General features: G+C 48.7%; 1 protein-coding gene across 1 annotated transcript in view; it reads left to right on the forward strand.

Annotated features, from left to right (window-relative positions):
* The first annotated feature begins 502 nt into the window (after positions 1-502).
* The window catches only part of LARP4B (La ribonucleoprotein 4B), a 176,733-nt gene continuing 155,705 nt past the window's right edge, over positions 503-21,530 (forward strand). Inside the window, exon 1 of the mRNA XM_073632734.1 lies at positions 503-925. The gene's annotated coding sequence lies outside the window, so the exon portion shown is untranslated. The remainder of the gene's footprint in view (positions 926-21,530) is intronic.

Raw genomic sequence — 21,530 nt, forward strand, 5'->3', positions numbered from 1 at the left:
CAATATATCTCATGGGGAGGACATCTCCAATACACCTCATGAGGGGGGGACACCTCCAATATACCTCATGGGGGAGGACATCTCCAATATACCTCATGGGGGAGGACATCTCCAATATACATGGGTGACCATCACTCATATTATTCCGCCCACCCCCAGAACCTGGGGACACAGGAGGCTCCACCAGCCTCGACCTCTCCGGTGACGTCACCGGTCTGACACCAGGACACAGCAAAACGTCTATGAAAGGAAAAAATGGGCGGGGTAAGGGGCTCATATACAAGAGACGGAGGGCGGGCGCGAAAATTTTAACGGTGTGAGTTTACTAAAGCGAGACACAGCAGATAAGAAGAGCGGAGCCCGCACACGCAAGCTCCTCCCTCCCGAATCATCTGTTGCTAGGAGGGCAGACACAGCACAGAGAGGTTCCCTGCCGCAGCTAGACACCGCCCACTCAGCGCCGCCGGACTTCCCCGTGACGTCAGCGGCGGTTCCCTGCGTCAGGCGCACTGCGCTCCAGCCCTCTGCGTTCCCGACCCCCCTGAATACGGCCAATAGGTGGAGACAGCGGAGGCGGGACTTCCGGCGGGCACAGGAAGTGAGACTGTCTCGTTTTTTTTCCATCCTCCACCTCTTTACTGGATAGAGAAATTGTGTTACCTGCGGGTGTTCGGCCGCCTGACCCGCTCTGTCCCGGACACCCGAGCACCGAGGTACCGTACACTGGGCACTCCCTGACTCGGACCCACCGGTACATCGCGTTGTGTACTGTCTAATAACTGAGCGGCCCGTCACACGGAGCGTCCCTCCTCTCCCGCCCGACAGCCGCCACCACTCCGCTCAGCCCGGGAGAGAGAGAGAGAGAGACCGAGAGGGGAGGCCGGACAGTAAGAACAGGCCCGGAACTGGAGCCCAGCGCGGGCAGGTGAGAGGCCCAACACCACACTGACTACTGCCTCCCCCTCTCCCCCTCCTGTGCTCTACTCTACCTACTGCCCCCTCCCCCCCCTGCTATACCTACTGCCCCCCCCCCCCCCCCTGCTATACCTACTGCCCCCCCCCCCCCCTGCTATACCTACTGCCCCCTCCCCCCCCTGCTATACCTACTGCCCCCTCCCCCCCCTGCTATACCTACTGCCCCCTCCCCCCCCCTGCTATACCTACTGCCCCCCCCCCCCTGCTATACCTACTGCCCCCTCCCCCCCCCTGCTATACCTACTGCCCCCTCCCCCCCCCTGCTATACCTACTGCCCCCTCCCCCCCCTGCTATACCTACTGCCCCCTCCCCCCCCCTGCTATACCTACTGCCCCCTCCCCCCCCCTGCTATACCTACTGCCCCCTCCCCCCCCTGCTATACCTACTGCCCCCTCCCCCCCCTGCTATACCTACTGCCCCCTCCCCCCCCTGCTATACCTACTGCCCCCTCCCCCCCCTGCTATACCTACTGCCCCCTCCCCCCCCCTGCTATACCTACTGCCCCCCCCCCCCCCCCCCTGCTATACCTACTGCCCCCTCCCCCCCCCCCCTGCTATACCTACTGCCCCCTCCCCCCCCCCCCTGCTATACCTACTGCCCCCTCCCCCCCCCTGCTATACCTACTGCCCCCTCCCCCCCCCCTGCTATACCTACTGCCCCCTCCCCCCCCCCTGCTATACCTACTGCCCCCTCCCCCCCCCCTGCTATACCTACTGCCCCCTCCCCCCCCCCTGCTATACCTACTGCCCCCTCCCCCCCCCCTGCTATACCTACTGCCCCCTCCCCCCCCCTGCTATACCTACTGCCCCCTCCCCCCCCTGCTATACCTACTGCCCCCTCCCCCCCCTGCTATACCTACGGCCCCCTCCCCCCCTGCTATACCTACTGCCCCCCCTGCTATACCTACTGCCCCCTCCCCCCCCCCCCCTGCTATACCTACTGCTCCCTCCCCCCCCCCTGCTATACCTACTGCCCCCTCCCCCCCCCCTGCTATACCTACTGCCCCCTCCCCCCCCCTGCTATACCTACTGCCCCCTCCCCCCCCCTGCTATACCTACTGCCCCCCCCCCCCCCCCTGCTATACCTACTGCCCCCTCCCCCCCCCCCTGCTATACCTACTGCCCCCTCCCCCCCCCCGCTATACCTACTGCCCCCTCCCCCCCCCTGCTATACCTACTGCCCCCTCCCCCCCCCTGCTATACCTACTGCCCCCTCCCCCCCCCTGCTATACCTACTGCCCCCTCCCCCCCCCTGCTATACCTACTGCCCCCTCCCCCCCCCTGCTATACCTACTGCCCCCTCCCCCCCCCTGCTATACCTACTGCCCCCTCCCCCCCCCTGCTATACCTACTGCCCCCCCCCCTGCTATACCTACTGCCCCCTCCCCCCCCTGCTATACCTACTGCCCCCTCCCCCCCCCCCTGCTATACCTACTGCCCCCTCCCCCCCCCTGCTATACCTACTGCCCCCTCCCCCCCCCTGCTATACCTACTGCCCCCTCCCCCCCCCTGCTATACCTACTGCCCCCTCCCCCCCCCCCTGCTATACCTACTGCCCCCTCCCCCCCCCCTGCTATACCTACTGCCCCCTCCCCCCCCCCTGCTATACCTACTGCCCCCTCCCCCCCCCCCTGCTATACCTACTGCCCCCTCCCCCCCCCCCCCTGCTATACCTACTGCCCCCTCCCCCCCCCCCTGCTATACCTACTGCCCCCTCCCCCCCCCTGCTATACCTACTGCCCCCTCCCCCCCCCTGCTATACCTACTGCCCCCTCCCCCCCCTTGTACTGTACCCACTCCACCCCCCCCCCACTATACTTACTGCCCTTCTCCCCTCCCCTGTACTATACCCACTGCACCCCCCCACTATACCTACTGCTCCCTCCCCCCCTGTACTATACCCACTGCACCCCCTACTATACCTACACCACCCCCCCACTATACCCACTGCACCCCCCCTACTATACCTATTGTCCCCACCCCCCCACTATACCCACTGCACCCCCCCTACTATACCTACTGCCCCCCCCTGTACTATACCCACTGCACCCCCTACTATACCTACTGCCCCCCCCCCCGTACTATACCCACTGCACCCCCTGCTATACCTACTGCCCCCTCCCCCCCCCGTACTATACCCACTGCACCCCCCTTACTATACCTACTGCCCTCTCCCCCCCCGTACTATACCCACTGCACCCCCCTTACTATACCTACTGCCCCCTCCCCCCCCTGCTATACCTACTGCCCCCTCCCCCCCCTTGTACTGTACCCACTCCACCCCCCCCACTATACTTACTGCCCTTCTCCCCTCCCCTGTACTATACCCACTGCACCCCCCCACTATACCTACTGCTCCCTCCCCCCCTGTACTATACCCACTGCACCCCCTACTATACCTACACCACCCCCCCACTATACCCACTGCACCCCCCCTACTATACCTATTGTCCCCACCCCCCCACTATACCCACTGCACCCCCCCTACTATACCTACTGCCCCCCCCTGTACTATACCCACTGCACCCCCTACTATACCTACTGCCCCCCCCCCCCGTACTATACCCACTGCACCCCCTGCTATACCTACTGCCCCCTCCCCCCCCCGTACTATACCCACTGCACCCCCCTTACTATACCTACTGCCCTCCCCCCCCGTACTATACCCACTGCACCCCCCTTACTATACCTACTGCCCCCTCCCCCCTGTACTATACCCACTGCACCCCCCTTACTATACCTACTGCCCCCTCCCCCCCGTACTATACCCACTGCACCCCCCTTACTATACCTACTGCCCCCTCCTCCCCGTACTATACCCACTGCACTCCCCTTACTATACATTCTGCCCCCTCCCCCCCGTACTATACCCACTGCATCCCCCCGTACTATACCCACTGCACACCCCCCGTACTATACCTACTGCCCCCCCCTTGTACTATACCCACTGCACCCCCCCCCGTACTATACCCACTGCACCCCCCCCCACGCTCTACCTACTACACCCCCCCTACTATACCTACTGCCCCCTCCCCCCTCCTATACTATACCCACTGCACCCCCCCTACTATACCTACTGCCCCCCCCTACTATACCTACTGCCCCCTCCTATACTATACCCACTACACCCCCCCTACTATACCTACTGCACCCCACCTGTGCTCTACCCACTGCATCCCCCTGTACTATACCCACTGCATCCCCCTGTACTATACCCACTGCACCCCCCCCCCTTGTACTATACCCACTGCACCCCCCCCCCTTGTACTATACCCACTGCACCCCCCCCCCCCCTGTACTATACCCACTGCACCCCCCCCCCACGCTCTACCTACTACACCCCCCCTACTATACCTACTGCCCCCTCCTATACTATACCCACTGCACCGCACCCCCCCCCCCCCCCACTATACCCACTGCACCCCCCCTACTATACCTACTGCCCCCTCCTATACTATACCCACTACACCCCCCCTACTATACCTACTGCACCCCACCTGTGCTCTACCCACTACACCCCCCCTACTATACCCATTGCGCCCTCCCCCTGTGCTGTGCCCACTACCCCCCTGTATTCTCTGTACTCCACCCGCTGGCGCCCCCCGCCGTGCTCTACCCACTGTGTTCTCTGAACTGCACCCCTGTGTTCTCTGTACTGTACCTACTCCTGCCCCTTTATTTGCTGCACTATACCCCCACTATGCCCCCCATCCTATATCTACTGTGCCCCTTCCTCTGTCCTATACCTACTGCCCCCCTTTTATCCCCTGTACTATACCTACTGCCCACCTTTTATCCCCTGTACTATACCTACTGCACCCCTCTATTCTCTGTACTACACCTATTTACCCCCCCCATATTCTCTTTATTATATTTACAGTGCTCCATACCCCCTGTATTATACATTTCATCACCTACTGCACCCCTGTATTCTCTGTACTATACCTACCAGTACTCTTATATTCCCTGTATTATGCCCTCAACACCCCCCATATACTATGTATTATACCCCTCATCTCTTACAGCACCCCCATGCTCCTTGTATTATACCTACAGCACTCCTGTATTCTTGGTATCTTACCCTCATCACCCCCATACTCTGTACTATGCCCACAGCACCCCCATATACACTGTATTATACATTTTATCACCTACTGCACCCCTGTATTTTTATCCCCCTCATCTCCTACGGCACCTCCATATTATCTGTGTTTTATCCTTATCACCTGCAGCACCCCACATCCCCTGTATTATGCCTACAGTACCCACCTACCCCCTGTGTTTTGCACCAAATTCAGCACCCCACATTTCCTGTATTACTCTGCACACGTCATAACTCACATCAGCATCCTAATTTCTCTCTTAAACAAGCTATAGATGATGTAGTTTTCTTTCTTGCAACCATGGATTGCAAGAAAGTAAATCTCTTGATTTCTCCGTCAATGCTGATGGCATGAATACCCCCCCCGCGCTATTGTGTAATGCCAGTGGTGAACCTTCCCTGCCAACAGAACACAATGATTACTGCTGGCAGCTAAAACCACCGGCAGTGATCACATGCAAAAAATCTAAAGGCAGGTTGTACTGAAAGTCAGTCGATGGATTGGCTTAAGTACAACCAGCTTTGCCTGTAGATGGATTGAATCTTGGCCGGTTCATAGTGAATTGGCTGCGATTCGATCCATCTATGGCCAACTTTATCCTCCATGTATAGGACCCACATCAGCTGCATCTTATTTCCTTATGTCATCACTCACAGCAACCCCAGCTTTCGTTTCTTATTCTCCTTATCCTCCTGTCTGATAATTCTCGTTCCATCAGCTAAAAACTATTGTCCCTTACCATTGCTTTCTTAGCTTATCCCACTTGTGTTTTTACATGTATTCCCCTTACCATCCACGTTATCCTCCACGCTATCCCCATCTTATTTCCCATATCATTCACATCAGCCCCTTATTTCCTGTATTATCTTCCTCGTTACCACCATCTGCCCCATTTTATTTTTCAGATCATCCACATCTCATATATTCCAAACACTTTATTTATAAGTTTTTTTTTTTTTTTCTTGTTCACTGATATTTCCCCGTACTAAGCCGTTTCAGCACCTGGTTTCTTGTTGTCTGGTTCTCGTAGACATGCACATCACCCTGTTTATTGGGTCAGCTTTGATCTTGTTCATTGTATTAATCATTATGTATAAGACCTACAGTAACTTCAGATGGTGTCTCTTGTGAATATAGTTTTTTTTTTTTTTTTTTTTGATGTTCACATGGCCTGCACTCTGCTTAGCTTTTTTTAGTCACCATCAATCCCATCAGCACCCCTAGGTGTTATTGATATTTTGGACTCCTCCCCTATTCACACCACTTGCCATTTATCTTTATTTGTGTGTTCTACCATTTCACACATCTGCACCACCACTGTGTGTCAGTTACAGATAATCAACGTACTGGGTATTGTAGACAGCCTTTAGAATTCTGTATGTGCTTGATTCATGCACCTAGCAGTTTTGTACTAGGTGGGCAGAGCCTGATGGGGAACTGAGAGACTAGTTTGCCATCGGGTCCGCTTTACCTTTGATTGGCAGTGAGTGGTTCCATAGCCACTGTTCAGTCCATTAGCTGTTTCAAATCTGCCCACCGCCATTCACTGTCAGTCAAAAGTAAAGTGGACCTGATGCGGAAGTATTCTTTCAGTTCTTTATCGGGCTCTTCCCTCCCAGTGATGTCACTTGCATCCACCATTTACATTTAACTGTAAATCTCCCGACTAAATGGGGCCTGGCAGACAGTACTATACATGAAGCTGTCACATACACGATAGCTTCCCAGCACAGGTGATGCCTGCTCGACACTGGTGCAAATGCTTGCCTGAATTAAACGCAGGTAGTTTTTTAGGGAACAACTGCCAAAAAAAAGTGAGGTTAGTGCTGTTTTGTGCCCTCTTCACTACACTGTTTAACGTTTCTGGATTGTGTCCTGCACCAGCCTATTTTTAGGGCCCAAACACTAAGACCCATGATAAATGCTTAAGGGTCCTTGCTAAGGCTGTCAAGGTCTGATGAGTTGGATGCCGTTGGCTAGTGAGGGTGCAAGCTGGGGAAAGGTCTGTCCAGACCCAAAGCATACTGCAAAAATAGGAAGAGACAACCCGGCTGCTGCACACCTCACCTCTGGCCCAAGTGGTCAGAAGGTAAAAGTGGCCTCAGCTCGATTCATCCAGACCAAGACTCCCAACATGTTTCACCCTGCCCTCGGGGCTTAATTATGGGATCGATCCCCCGCTGAGTAAGTGGAGTTCATAAACCGGACAAGCCCGTGTGAAAGGAACCTTAGGCTGGCCATACGTATTCAACTTTCTTGTACAATTTTCTTTTAGATTTGCTAAAAACCATATAATGAGATCAACACTAAATGGCTTTTTCATTTGTTTTAATTAGCCAGGCCCTTGCACTACATAGTAAGGTAAATCTAAAGAAAATTATACAGAAAATTGTATAATGTATGGCCAGGCCTAGGTGGCTAAGTTCAGTTGAGGTTAATCAGAAAGGTTAATGTTCAGGTGTGTGTACTTTTTTTTTTTTTTGGATGGTCTGCTAAGAGCCCATTCACACAGGGACGACTTGTCAGGCGACCTAGTCGCCTGACAAGTCGCCTCCCGTTCTGTACAATGGAACCGTTCTAATCGGAGCGACGCAAGTCGCTCCGACTTAGAAAAAGGTTCCTGTACAACTTTGGGGGCGACTTGGGGCGACTTGCATAGACTTCTATACAGAAGTCGTTTTGCAAGTCGCCGCGGAAGTCGATTGCAGGTCGCCTCACTGAGGCGACCTGCAAGTTGTGTTGCCCCTGTGTGAATGGGCTCTAAAGCCCCTGACCTTGTAGTTACTCCAATTTTCTTGTTCATCCATCCGTATGACAGCTTCTCCCCTATCTTCTGGTGCACAGCACCACTGTTGCTGATAATTACCATTCATCCTGTTTTTTTTTTTTTTTTGCACCACATGCTCCATCTTTACCGTTAATGACGTTTACATTATTTACACCACTGTAGTAATATATTATATGGCTTTTTTTCCCAATACATTTTATAGCAACCTTATGGCAGTTTATCTTTGAGGCCCCTTAGGCCCCTTTCACACTGTCGGACCGTTCAGGTCCGCCTGTCAGTTTTGAAAGCGGACCTGAACGGGCGCTCCATGCTAGTCTATGCAGCGACGGATGTCAGTGTGACATGTCCGCTGACATCCGACCCGGTCTGATCCACTAAAATCAGACGGATGCCCCTACGTTCGCATCCCTCCCGATCGGATCGGGTGAGATCTGATGAAAACGGACATGCTTTTCGTTTTCGTCCGATCTCCATAGGAAGCAGCGGCGCTCGACAGGCCCCTCCCCGCTCAGTGAGCAGAGAGGGACCTGTCATCCACCGGCTCAGCGGAGATCAACGGAGAGATCTCTCGCTGAGCTGGCGGACTCCGAGGCAGCGGATCCGCCTTGTGAGAATGATGCCTTACACAATATTGAGCTGTTAACACAATGTATGGTAATGGGTGTTAATGCCGTGTGGTGCCCACCCCAATGCATCTACCCTACCCACTTGCCTTGCTCCGTGCTGCTAAAAAGCATGCCCTTTTTTGCTGTTAGGTGGACCGTTAAAATTACTGTGCTCCTTACCGTAATGCAGTTCAACAGAGTGAATGGGACTTTATCTCTGGTTCACACTGGTGCGATTTGTCATGTCGCATTACATGTGGCTCCACATGTTCGGTAATGGAACCGTTAAGATCATTACGACTCATGTCCCCTTCTGCAGACTCACCTTTTGACCTGCTACAAAGTTGCAGTGTGATAACTGGGGAGAGGAGGCAGAATGTTTCCTGCAGACTCATGACGCCATATCGGCCTAGGCAGGCACTTGATGGGAGTCTGAACACTGAATAATGAAACGTACAACTTTTCTGAGAAATGATACAGTTGCTCTTTTGTGACATGTTAGGAATCTATTCATGCTAACTTGTTACATTACTGAATAGTTGAGTTTGAAGGGCACTTGTACTGAGTGTAAATAGACTGCCACTGTTAAACTTGCATTTTGAAAATGCTAGCTGCCTGAATATGACTCATTTAAAGTGGTTGTATACCTGTTTTTTACCTACAGGTAAGCCTATGATAAGGCTTATCTGTAGGTAAAATGAATATCTCCTAAACCTGTACTGTTTAGAAGATATTCACTTTGCATGCAGCCGCTGACGTCAGTGGTGCATGCGCTGTGAAGGTCCGGCACACACTGCCGGACCTTGCCAGAAAGAAGACTTCCACGCGGGAGTGATGTCATCGCGAACCCGGAAGAGGGTAACATGTCGGCTCCCTCGCCAGTGACCGGGACCAGACGCTGATGCCTTGTTCTAAGGTAAATATTTCATAATGAGCTAGTATGCGGTGCATACTAGCTCATTATGCCTTTTGCTTTTTTTTTTGTGCGGGTATACAACCGCTTTAACTGGCATTTTAAAAAGTCCTTTCTGCCAAGAACACAAGCCTTACTGTCCATGAGCTTCCTAATGAACCTGCCGCATACTTGTTGGCTGTGTTGTATACCAGGTCCCTCTACATCTATACTGTTTTTTGTAATAATGAAGGACTCAGCTAAGGAAACTACAGAGCACAGCGGCGGGGGGGGGTGCAGTCATCTGAGCCTCTGGAAGTAACAGATGCAGGAGATTTTTCAGCAAGTTCATCTCTTCAAAACAATGGATTTCATCAGCTTGAGCAGTGGACATGAAATTATTTTCTTTGTGGAAGAACCTCTTTTTAGATCTCTTCTAAAATACTAGTATGCTTGTCCTTCATCTGCTTTTTGTTTCAGGTTAAGTGATTTGAAATTTCCAAGCCAGGGAAAGCTAGACAACTAGCATTTTCAGAAGGTCTTTAATGACCACCTCAATAAGACTGTCAATTACAGTAATCCTATATTAACATTCATCACCTCTGTTTCCTGAAACATATTCTCAATGCTATTTTTCTTTCTCTGTCAACTTTATTCCTCTGAACATGATCAAATTATTCTCGGATTTTCTTACATGTTGGTATTACTTGTTACAAACTTCTGTACTTGTCAGTAAACCACATTATTAAAAAAAACAATTAAAGGCTGTATTATTACATGCAGTTCATACTCGTTCCTATCACATCTGAGCAGCCCGTGTGGCTATAGAGCAGTGATGGCGAACCCTGGCACTCCAGATGTTTTGGAACTACATTTCCCATGATGCTCAAGCACTCTGCAGTGTAGATGAGCATCATGGGAAATGTAGTTCCAAAACATCTGGGGTGCACATCATGTTGTTGCAAAAAATAATAAATATTTAATTTTAAATATATATTTGTATGACAATTTAACCACTTGCCAACCGCGCTATAGCCGCATGGCTGCTACAGCGCGGCTGGCTAGTTCTGGGATACAGTCATAGGACAGCATATCATGATTGTGCACTGCTGATTACAGATTGAGGTAAAGAGCCAATCAGTGGCTCTTTACCATGTGATCTGCTGTGTCCTATCACAGCTGATCTTGGTTGCAAACAGAAGTTATTGGCTGACAGGATGAGGAGAAGAGAGCCGATAACCGGCTTCTTTAAAAGGGACAGTGTCCTGATTATCAGTGCAGTCCCAACAGTGCCCATCAGTGCAGCCTCATTAGCGCACATCAGTGAAGGAGAAAAATTACCGGTTTGCAAAGTTATGAAACAAACTATGAAATGTTTTTATTTTATTTATTTTTTCAAAATTTTTGGTTACTCGTTTAAAAAAAAGTGTTGCATGACCAAGATTTGTCATTCACAGTGCGACAACGCTGAAAGCTGAAAATTGGCCTGGGCAAAAAGGGGATAAAAGTGCTTAGTAGGCAAGTTGTTAAAACTGTTTATTGATAAAATTATTTATTTTTACTCTATATCAGAAGGCTGATTTTCTCTAGTCGTCTGTCCAGGACAGCACTACGGAGATGGGCTCCACCTCCGGAGGCAGGAAACACAACATTCAGATCAATAAAGGGCGGCTTCCATCCCTCTTCCCCAGTCTTTGTGTTTCCTCCACTGGAGGAGCAGGCTGAATGGGAGCTTTCCTTCTCCTGAGTCTAGGGGCTGCCTAAGGAAGAGGGGGAAGAAGGTCTGCAAGTACCTAGATAAGGATGGCAGGCATCTGAGTCCCCTGGTCAGGCTGCAGAGGAGCTGGTACCGGCATCCTCCTCCAGGATAGCCTGGGGAGGGCTGGCGTTCCCCACACGTGGCTCACAACGGTCTGCTGGCCGGATACTGTGAGTCCACTGTGGGGTGGGCGTAGGCCTTGAGTGGAATGCAGGAGGAGAGCTGGGACTTCCGGCACACTACTTCCAGGTCACGCGGCGAGTGTGGACGCCGGATCAATGGCAATCTATTTTTAAAAAAATGCAAGCCACAGGACGGTCCTGATCCACTGTACGATGCTCCAGCAAAGAACAAAGGACAGCATGGATCTAGCTGAACCAGGTGGCAATGGTGCCGGCCCAGCTCTGGTAGGTGGACACTGAAGTGCCTTTGACCTACAGGGCTGCTGGGGGGGGGGGGGGCGGGGGGGTTTGATGGTCTCAATGTTAGCACCCCCCCCCCTTTTTTTGAGATGGGATCCAGGCTAAAGAGTCATGTGAATCCCATCAGTTTTCTGACAGCAGCTTGTCTTTGTTTTTTCTTTTCCTTTGTCTCCCTTCTCTTTTCTCCTTCTCTTGTCTCCGTCTCAGCCCAAAGAACCGGAGAGGTCAGGGGGGAAGAAGAGGTGTCTGTCATGTACAAACTAATTTTAAAAAGGCTGGAACAAGCCCCTTTGTAAACCCTGTATTGATAAATTGGTCTACAAGGAGGCAACGGGGGCATGCAAAGAATTGGCGTTCAGAAAGAAATGAAGGCCATTAAGTCCCCCCGCTTCAGCCCCAGAGGAGGGTGACGAATCTGGGAGAGGAATCGGATCCTTTGGATGAGCTAAGTGAGGTGGCATCATCCAAAGATATTCCGAGCCAAAGGAACAAGTTCACCCAGATACAGGCTCTCGCACAAGGAGGTGGATGCCTTATTGGGGGGTGATCTACAAGATGCCAGATTTCTAAAAACAGCAGGCCTCCTTGTCCCTACATGACCAGATGTACCTGAAAGAAGACCAAAACAGGGTATTTCCAATACACAGTGCACTGGCGGACTCTATCAAAAAATAGTGGGTGGAACCGGAGAATTCGTTTTTTTTCCCTAAAAGTCTGAAGAGGGGCTTCCACCTGTATTTGGAACAAAGTGCCCAAAGTCGCAGGCTTTTCCTAGTGCACCAAATCAACGTACCTCGCCTTTGAGGACATGGGTGTCCTTGGGGAACCTATGGACAAGAAGATGGAGGTACCGCTGAAAAGGTCATGGGAAGTAGCCATGACCAATTTAAAACCAGCAATGGCTACAACAATAGTGGCTCGTAATTTGAAGGTCTGGCTGGACCAGTTACAAGGGCATTTGGCAAGTGGGACCTCCAGGAAGGAAGTTCTTGATTCCCTTCCCATGCTGCTCAAGGCGGCAGGTTATATGGCAGACGCGTCTGCAGAGTTGGTCAAGCTATAGGCAAAGGCTGCTGCCCTAGTAAATTCCTCTCGCAGGGCTTTATGGTTAAAATCCTGGTCAGGGGAACTGGCCTCTAAAGTAAGGCTGTGTGGCATCCCATATGAAGGAGACCTCTTGTTTGGACAAGATCTAGAAAAAGTTGTAGACCGTACTGCCGACAAGGAAAAAAAAAAAAGGCTTTTCTCATCAAAAGTAAGAACCCCGGGGAAATGTTTCTTTTCGCCCCCAAAGATCAGGGCTGTCACAGGGACAGACCCCGAAAGGGTCAAACTGTAAAACAATGGAGAAGAGGGAAGCAGAAAGGTGTCCTGTTTTAATTTCCTAAGAAAACCACCAAATCCCAGTGACTTGGTTCCTGTGAGAGGGAGATTGGGGCAGTTCCTCCCACAATGGGGAAAAGACTACCCCAAATGCATTTATACTGAGGATAATCAGGGAAGGCCATCGAATCCAGTCCAAGGGCACTCCGCCTGCAAGGACGTTCGTAACCATGCCTCCCAGGGATCCTCAGAGGACAGCCTTCTTGTCACAAATTGGCGACTTGGTAGGCCAGCGGGTTCCTGTTCCAGTGCCACAGTGAGAAATAAACCACGGTGTCTACTCTCACATTTTCGTAGTAAGGAAACCGTCGGGAAAATTCCGCCTAATGTTGAGCTTGAAGCCGCTGAACAATTGGGTGACCTACAAGAAATTTCAGGTGGAAACTATCTTTACGGTGAAGTAAATAATTCCCCCGAGTTGCTTCATGGCCACCCTCAATCTGAGGGAAGCCTATTTACACGTCCTGATCCACCAAGAGTCTCAAATTTTTGAGGGTGGCAATCAAGTGGGGAAAGCAGGTCCGACATTTTCAATTCAGGGCCTGTCCTCATCCCCCAGGATTTTTACGAAAATCCTGGCGGAGACACTGGCCACCTTGAGACTGAAAAGAATATTGGTCATCCCATACTTAGACAACCTTTTTATTTTTTTGCACCCTCCGCACTCCAATTACAAGCTGGGGTGGTTGATAAACAGGGAGAAGTCGAACCTAACCCCGACACAGGTCTTACAGTACTTGGGGGTCTTGGAGAACTCAGTGACACAGAAGATCTACCTTTTTTCAGAACTATCTGGCAGTTCTTTCTGTTCAGTTATGTCGGGTCTGGGTCTCCTGGCAGCAACAGTCCTTGCAGTACCATGGGCAAGGGCCCATTTCAGGTGTCTCCAGACCAATATCCTGAACAGCTGGGACGGAGCACAGGAATCGCTGGACACAACCTTCCGCCTATCTCCAAAGACCAAGAGATCTCTATGGCGGTGGAGGGACGAAGAGAACCTTGTGCAGGGTCTGTTTTGGTCTCTTCTGGTGTCCGTCCGCATCACCATGGATGCCTGGGGCTGGGGGGCCCACGGGGGGGGGTCAAGAGTAGCCCAAGGGCGCTCGGAGAAAGCACAGTCCCAAAGATCAGCCAACTGGAGGGAGTTGCAAGCAATCTGGGAAGTGCTAAGGACATTTGCCAGAGCTGAAAAGTCACCACGTACAAGTCCTCTCGGACAGTGTGGTAGCAGTCTTTTATTTAAACAAACAAGGGGGAACAGGGTGTCCGTCCTTAACCACTTCCATACAGGGCATTTTCACCCCCTTCCTGCCCAAGCCAATTTTCAGCTTTCAGCGCTGTCGCACTTTAAATAACAATTGCGCGGTCATACAACACTATACCCAAATGACATTTTTATCATTTTTTTCCCCACTAATAGAGCTTTCTTTTGGTGGTATTTGATCACCCCTGCTTTTTTTATTTCTTGTGCTATAAACAAAACAAGAGTGACAAGTTTGAAAAAAACACAATATTTTTTACTTTTTGCTATAATAAGTATCCAAATTTTTTTTTTTTTTTTTAACAAATTTTTTCCTCAGTTTAGGCCGATACGTATTCTTCTACATATTTTTGGTAAAAAATATCGCAATAAGCGTATATCTATTGGTTTGCGCAAAAGTTATTGCGTCTACAAAATAAGGGGATCAATTTATAGCGTATTTATTTATTTTTTTACTAGTAATGGCGGTGATCTACGATTTTTTTTTTTTTTTTTTTTTTTTTTTTTTTTATCGTAACTGTGATATTGCGGCGGACACATCGGACAATTTTGACACATTTTTGGGACCATACACATTTATACAGCGATCCGTACTATAAAAATGCATTGATTACTGTATAAATGGGACTGGCAATGAAGGGGATAACCAGGAGGGGGCGCTGTAGGGGGTTAATGTGTTGCTAGGGAGTGATTCTAACTGTAGGGGGAGGGGATTCACAAGAGGAGGAGACCGATCGGTTTACACACACAGATCCACGGTCCTGCTCGGTTACCGGGCAATCGTGGGTGCCCGGCGGACATCGCGTCCGCCGGGCACGCACACCGGGACCCGAGCGATGCCGGGGGGCGCACGCTCGCCCCCTGGGCTGCCTGGAAGGCTGTGCCGTCCAAAGACGGCGGCCCGCAACAACAGCTGCACCGGGCGGGCAGCAAGTGGTTAATCAGACTGGTGAGCGCCATCTTTTCTTGGGCCGAGAGCAACCAGAAGCTTTAAACCAAACTGGCAACCACAGAAAATGAAATGCACTTAAAGTGGTAGTAAACTCTTTACTACCACTTGTACCTACAAGTAAGCCTCTAATAAGGCTTACCTGTAGGTACTGTGAATATCTCCTAAACTTGTTTAGAGATATTCACAGTGCATGCAGTCGATGACCTCATCTGTGCATGCTCTCTGAAGGTCCAGGTTACAGTGCCGGCCTGGCAGTGTACATAGATTTGCAAAACAATGGGATAAAGGAATATTCCTGAACTTTGTTTTACCTCATGGTTACTGTGAAATTGTGTGAATGCATCAATGTAGTGCATGTTCTCAGCTTGCAGAGTTTGGATTCATTTTAATGAGTTTACCAAAAATTTAAATATTGCAGAATATACAGCCTCCTGCTACATAACTAAGCTCCATTTCATGCTGAATAAACTCAATTATTAATGTATCATTAATAGAAAACTATCTTTAGATAGATTTTTACTCCAAAAGCTGTTTTTTTTTTTTTTTTTCACAAAAAAAAAAAAAAAAAAAAAAATTGATAGCTCTGGTCAGAGCTGCTGTACTAACAATCCAATGTTTGTACAGCTATCTCCCCTGTTGTGCTATTGTGTTCTGACCCCCAAAGCCAGAACATTCCGGTCAGCAGACCTTTTTCAGCAATGACCTTTCACGGGCCGAATGTCGACCATTTTCTATTGAACTGGCCAATGCCGCCTGACAATCAGCCCGTGTGTACTAGGCTTTACTCTTCATCAGCTAATCTCTGTATTATCTATTTTACCACTTGACCCTCCCTATCAGATTGTATGTGCAGGGCCCTTCTAACCCTCTTGTATTTTATTGTATTATAACTGTGATTTCTTCCTTTATTTTGTAAAGTGCTGTGCAAACTGTTGGCGTGATATAAATCCTGTATTATAATAGCATGCCAGGGTCCTCCTGGTGAACCAAGCCTAGTCTTGCTTATCCCATACCATACAGTAGCAATAAGAGTTAGAGTTTTACAGGAAGAGTATACCAATATATGCTTATTTCTTGTCCACATTAATATATGGAGAACCCCTATTCTTGTTGTGACAGCGCTAGGCCCTGACACTTGTTTTCCTAAAAATAAAGAGCAAAATCTGGTGCAGCTCTGCTTAGAAACCGACCGGCTTCAGGTGTGTTTTTTTTTTTTTTTTTTTGTAAAAGCTTAACCCCTTCGTGCCTAAGTCTTTTTATGACACTTGTTGCTTACAAGTTAAAATCAGTATTTTTTTGCTAGAAAATTACTTGGAACCCCCAAACATTATATATAATTTTTTAGCAGACACCCTAGACAATACAATGGCGATTGTTGCAATATTTTGCGTCGCACTGTATTTGGAAGAAATACACTTTCATGAATTTAAAAAACAAAGCCATAAAGTTAGCCCAATTTTTTTTGTATAATGTGAAAGATGTTACGCCTAGTAAATAGATACCTAACATGTCATGCTTTAAAATTGCGCACATTCGTGGAATGGCAAAAAAACTATGGTACTTTAAAGTGTTAATAGTTTTTAAAGCAGCTGCAGGCATCACCCCAGTACAACCCCTTGAAGCCAAAGGCCACTTATTTGCTTTATGTCAGCGTCGTGGGGTTAATTGAACAAGCTGACATTGGAAGCTGATTGGCCACCATGCACAGTTGCACCAGGTTTTGCACTCTCCAGTTTTAGTAAATCAACCCCAAAGGGTTCTCAAAGATAGTGTTAGGGGCTGCAGAAAAGACAGTTTTCATTTTTTCCAGGTTTTGTAATCCTGTATCGGTATGCCTAGCCCAAAGGCTTCAGAATCTTGGATGAGATGAAGCCTTCAATCCTGTGTCTAGGTCAGGTCTGGAGACCTGCAGACCGATTGTGTAGGTAATATGCACACTTGTTATAAGTGAGGCCTGTTTGTAGTTTAAGGCTTCCTTCAGTAGACAGGTGTGGGCCCTGTTAGAGGAGGTTGTCCACACAAGACGGCACACTCCATGCTGGAAGAAATTCCTTATCCACAGGACTTAGTGGGTTGAGATGGCTATGGAGACTGGAAAAGCCAGGATGACTGCAAGTTCAGGGGACTACGTGAATCTGGAGGTCTTGGAGAAGTGAGAGCCCGGGGTGTGTCAGATAAGGTTACTCACCGAGGCCGAGATGCTGAGAGCGGTAACCTCTTGCGACTAAGCGCACTCCACTCCTGGAGATGGTACAGGGGGTGAAGGGCACAAAGAGGCACGAGTCACCAGCAGGCTGGGCAGGTCTTGTGAGAAGGTCACCGGCAGGGAGAGAGCTGTGCAGGACTGGAAGATGCTGAAGCTCAGGAAAGAGGATGAACAGCTGCTCCAACAGGCCGGGGGTCAAACACCGTTGACTAGTAAGAGTCTCTAGATAGGCAAAAACAGTCTAGTGTGAGGACTGTTAGCAGGTCTGTCAGCAGATTGATGACTAGTACTGAAGATTGAGAGCAAAAGTCCGTAGGCAGACTGAGGGTCAAACACAGGTGACTGGAAGCAAAGTCTGTGAGCAATCCAGGGGTCGAGCACTGAAGACAATAGCAAAGTCCAGGAGCAGGCTGAGGGTCAATCACTGGAGACAGGAAGCAATATCCGTAGACAGGCCGAGGGTCAAACACAGGAAGCAAGTGGAGAAATCCGAGAGGCAAGCTGAGGGTCAGATGCAGGTAGAGATCAGAGCAGGTCAAGGTCAATCCGGGTCACAACAGGTAATCAAGAATCAGGATACAAAGCAGGAAACACACGAGGAGCTGAAAGACAAACCAGCAATCTGGTCATGGCACAGAGTGGCTTTTATAGGCCAGTGGGAGGCTCATGTGTGCGCTATTGCGTACGCGCGTTTGCCGTTATGCTGAATTGCACAGCGCATTAGCCGTTTCGCTGAATTGCACACAAACATTAGCCGTTTAGCCGAATTGCGCACGTGGATTAGCCGTTTCGCTGTATTGTACCCAGGGATGCGCCGGAGTGCCGCTCTACCGCGCATGTGTGAAGGAAGGCAGCGATATTGATGAGACTGGTACTTGCCTCTTTCCTGACAGGGTGCCAGCATATTCCCTATTTAGAGGCCAGGGAGTGGGCTTGTGTTACAGGCTGAATGAACCAGGAAGAGCTCAGAGAGCTTGGTGAGACAGTCTGTGGAACCAGTGAAAAGGGAGCCAGGTGGCTTGGCATTTTTGTGCTACAAGCCCAAAAAGTTTGTATTGGCAGGCTCTCACTAAAATTGCTACTACTACAGAGCTGATAATCTCCCAAGATCACAGTGTATAGTACACCTTGCTCATTACTATACTTGTATACCCAGTATAGGTATTTTTGGATGTAAGTGTAGAATGCTTGTCAGGCTCCTATTGCTGTGTGCCCCTGTTGGTGAGGTTCATACTCTCTCTTTGTATTGCTTATTCTCTCAGAGGGAATTTTTTTTTTTCCAAATTTCGGGTTGTTACCAGACCAGAAATTTTTTCTATCCTATTGGGCCACTACTCCTGGTGACTAACCTGTCTTCCCTCACTTTTGGAGTTATTTTCTCTCATTTCCTGTTTTAGCTCAAAAAGACAGGAGTTATATAACCTTCTCTTTACCTAGAAGTTGGGAGCTAGGGTCTCGTCAACCTGTTTTGTAGATTTAAAAAAAGAAAATTGTGGGTGTTCTGCGTGTACTGGGAGTTCTATTTGTGTTGCCTTTGTAGCATTCGTTTTGCCTAAATACAGTAACCTTTACTTTTACGCTGTAACTATAACAAAAACAATCAAATTTTACAGGATTCTCTTTAGTCTGCATTATCTTTTAAAACCTGCTTAAAATGTAATTATTTGTGGTCCGTTTACAGATGTATTGGCTGTGTTTATAGCTTGTCATTTTAGGGGCACATGAGGTATTTTCCTATAGATAATAGTGCTGATGCCTCGAAACAGTCAAGGTTTGCTTTTGGATAGCGGGATTATCATTGTATTTGTTCTGTTCTCTGACCCTACTTTATACAATCAGTTTGGTTTACACCCAGTGATTTCTTTTATTAGATTGCTTTGTGTGTGATGTTTGTATGTGTTTAGGAGGGAGGTGGATAACTATGTAGATTGTTGTGAGGTAATGTTGCTGTGCACCTTCCTTATGCTTGGAGATCTTTTTAGTCTTTGCCACATTGTTCTAAGTGACATTTTACATATTTTCTATTTTCTTTTTGGCAGTTGCCATTTTTAAATGAAAAGTCCAATCAAGAATGGGCAGTTCTACATAATTCTCCTTCTAAAGGATTTTTAAACCGAAAAATAAAAATGTTGACTACACCTTAACAGTCCTTTACATGTAATTTTTATATTTTTATTTTTTTTGCTTTTTCTCACTTTTGTTTACCCAGTGATCCTGCAAGAAAATGCTCACTCCTTATACTGTATCCCTGGGCTGTCCCTCTGATTAGTACTGCAGACATCTCCCCCTTTCCCCATCTCCATAATATAAGGTGGAGGTGTTTTGTAGTCCAGAGATGTGAACTGGGAAATTTTGATTGTGTTTTTGAATTTTCAGTTCAGTGCACAAATTACAAGGACACCAGATTGCTGGCAGAATCAGCAGGTATTTTCTGTACTTTCAAAATATGTACTTGGCTGGAAAAAGTAATGAATGGCAGCTTTCACCTCTAAGAACTAAAATGCTGCAATATATTATTATTTCCCTAACCCTCTTCCAGGACATCATGAGTGGCTGCGTCCATCTACACAGGAAACACAAGGTCCACAGTGAAAGAAAAAGGCATCCGTAGCCAGCATGCCTCGATTATTTGTCTTTCCTTGGCCTTGTAGGGGGCATCATACAAATAATATCTTGCTTTTTTTTTTTTTTTTTTTTTTTTTGCCTTTGTGTTAGCAGGCAGTGACTTCACCTGTACAAAGCTGAAAAGCTGATTTAACTCAGGACAGTGGACTGAAAACTTTGGAGAGGAGGAAAGGGAACCATTGCAATATGGTCTTTTTTTTTTCCCCTTATTTTTTTTTAGCCTCCTGAGGTTTTCACTGGCCTAGTGGGAAGGGCTATTTTTCCCTCTGCTGTCTGCCAACCTATTTGACACCCCCAGCCCCCTGCTGTTTGAGAGGGGGGGGGGGGGAGGAGAGAAATGTATGAAAGCATCCAAAATGATATGCCTGTGAGTTAAGGCCATAGAAAAAATAAAAATTCAGTACTGAAATTTTTGGTCATTACTTATGCTCATTTGTGTGCAACTCCTTTTTTGACTCCTGTTCTTAAAAATAACCCTACTCATACTCTCCGTTCTCCAATTGCTTCCCTTAAGCTGGTCATACACTGAGCAAATTTTATCTGCTTCCTGATGAATCGGCAGAAATTCGCTTTGTGTGACCCTCATACTGGGTGGAAAATTGTCAGCTGAACAAATCGTGCGCTGTAATGCTGTTTTGGGAGCTGGTGCCTGCCAGAGTACAATGGCCGGTACTGCAGATTATTCAATCTGCGCTGTATAAGTTGGATAAAGGATTCTGTTAGATTATTTTTGTTCAGCCCACAGGCTGAAGTGTATGGCCAACTTTAGTGCCCTCTACTACTGGCTGCTGTCCTTATGATTTGAATGAGGCCATATGTTGTTCAACCCAGTACCTGGGAGCCTGTGCGGTCATTGAAACGCCCCCCACATTGGGTTGCATTGGTTCTCAGCCTGGGATCAAAGTGCATTGCTGTCAGGACCATTCCTATTTAGTACAGATTCAATATAGAATGCCCCATATCAATTATGTACAGAACAAAGCCAGGTAAGGATTTGAAATAAAGTTGTGTGTGAAGTTTCTAGTTGACCTGGAATGGATTTTTTTTTTCCATTTTAAAGACACTCTTAATGTTAAGTCATAGAGGAATGTTTTTTTTTTTTTTCACTTGCTATGTCAAATAGCATTCAACCTATAATTTACAGATGCTAAAATAAAGCATGCCATTCTTAAAGGAGAAGTAAAGCCAAAGCTTGTTTGGCTGTACTGTGAATCACAAGAGTACAGTTTGTTCTGCACTCATGTGATGTTTTTAGCAGACAGCGGGCTACAGCCCGCTGACGTCAGAGCCAGTCCAGGCTCGGGCAAGATCATGACCGTGAAGTCAGGATCCGTTCGCATGCCTGCACCGGCACCCAGCTCAGCCTCTCAGCAAGCCGCCGAGAGCCAGAGCCAGCTGCTCCTGCCCCCTCCATAGCCCAGTGCTCCAGTGAGCACAAGGTGGTGGTGGGGGGGGGGGTTGAGCAGAGAGCCACTGACTCTCTGCTCAGGGAACTATGAGACCCGAGCGATCAGCAGTGTTTGATCGCTTGGTTCTCAGTGTTAAGAGGCGTCAGGGAA

This window comes from Aquarana catesbeiana, linkage group LG05 (genome assembly GCF_042186555.1).
Source record: "Aquarana catesbeiana isolate 2022-GZ linkage group LG05, ASM4218655v1, whole genome shotgun sequence".
NCBI lineage: Eukaryota > Metazoa > Chordata > Amphibia > Anura > Ranidae > Aquarana > Aquarana catesbeiana.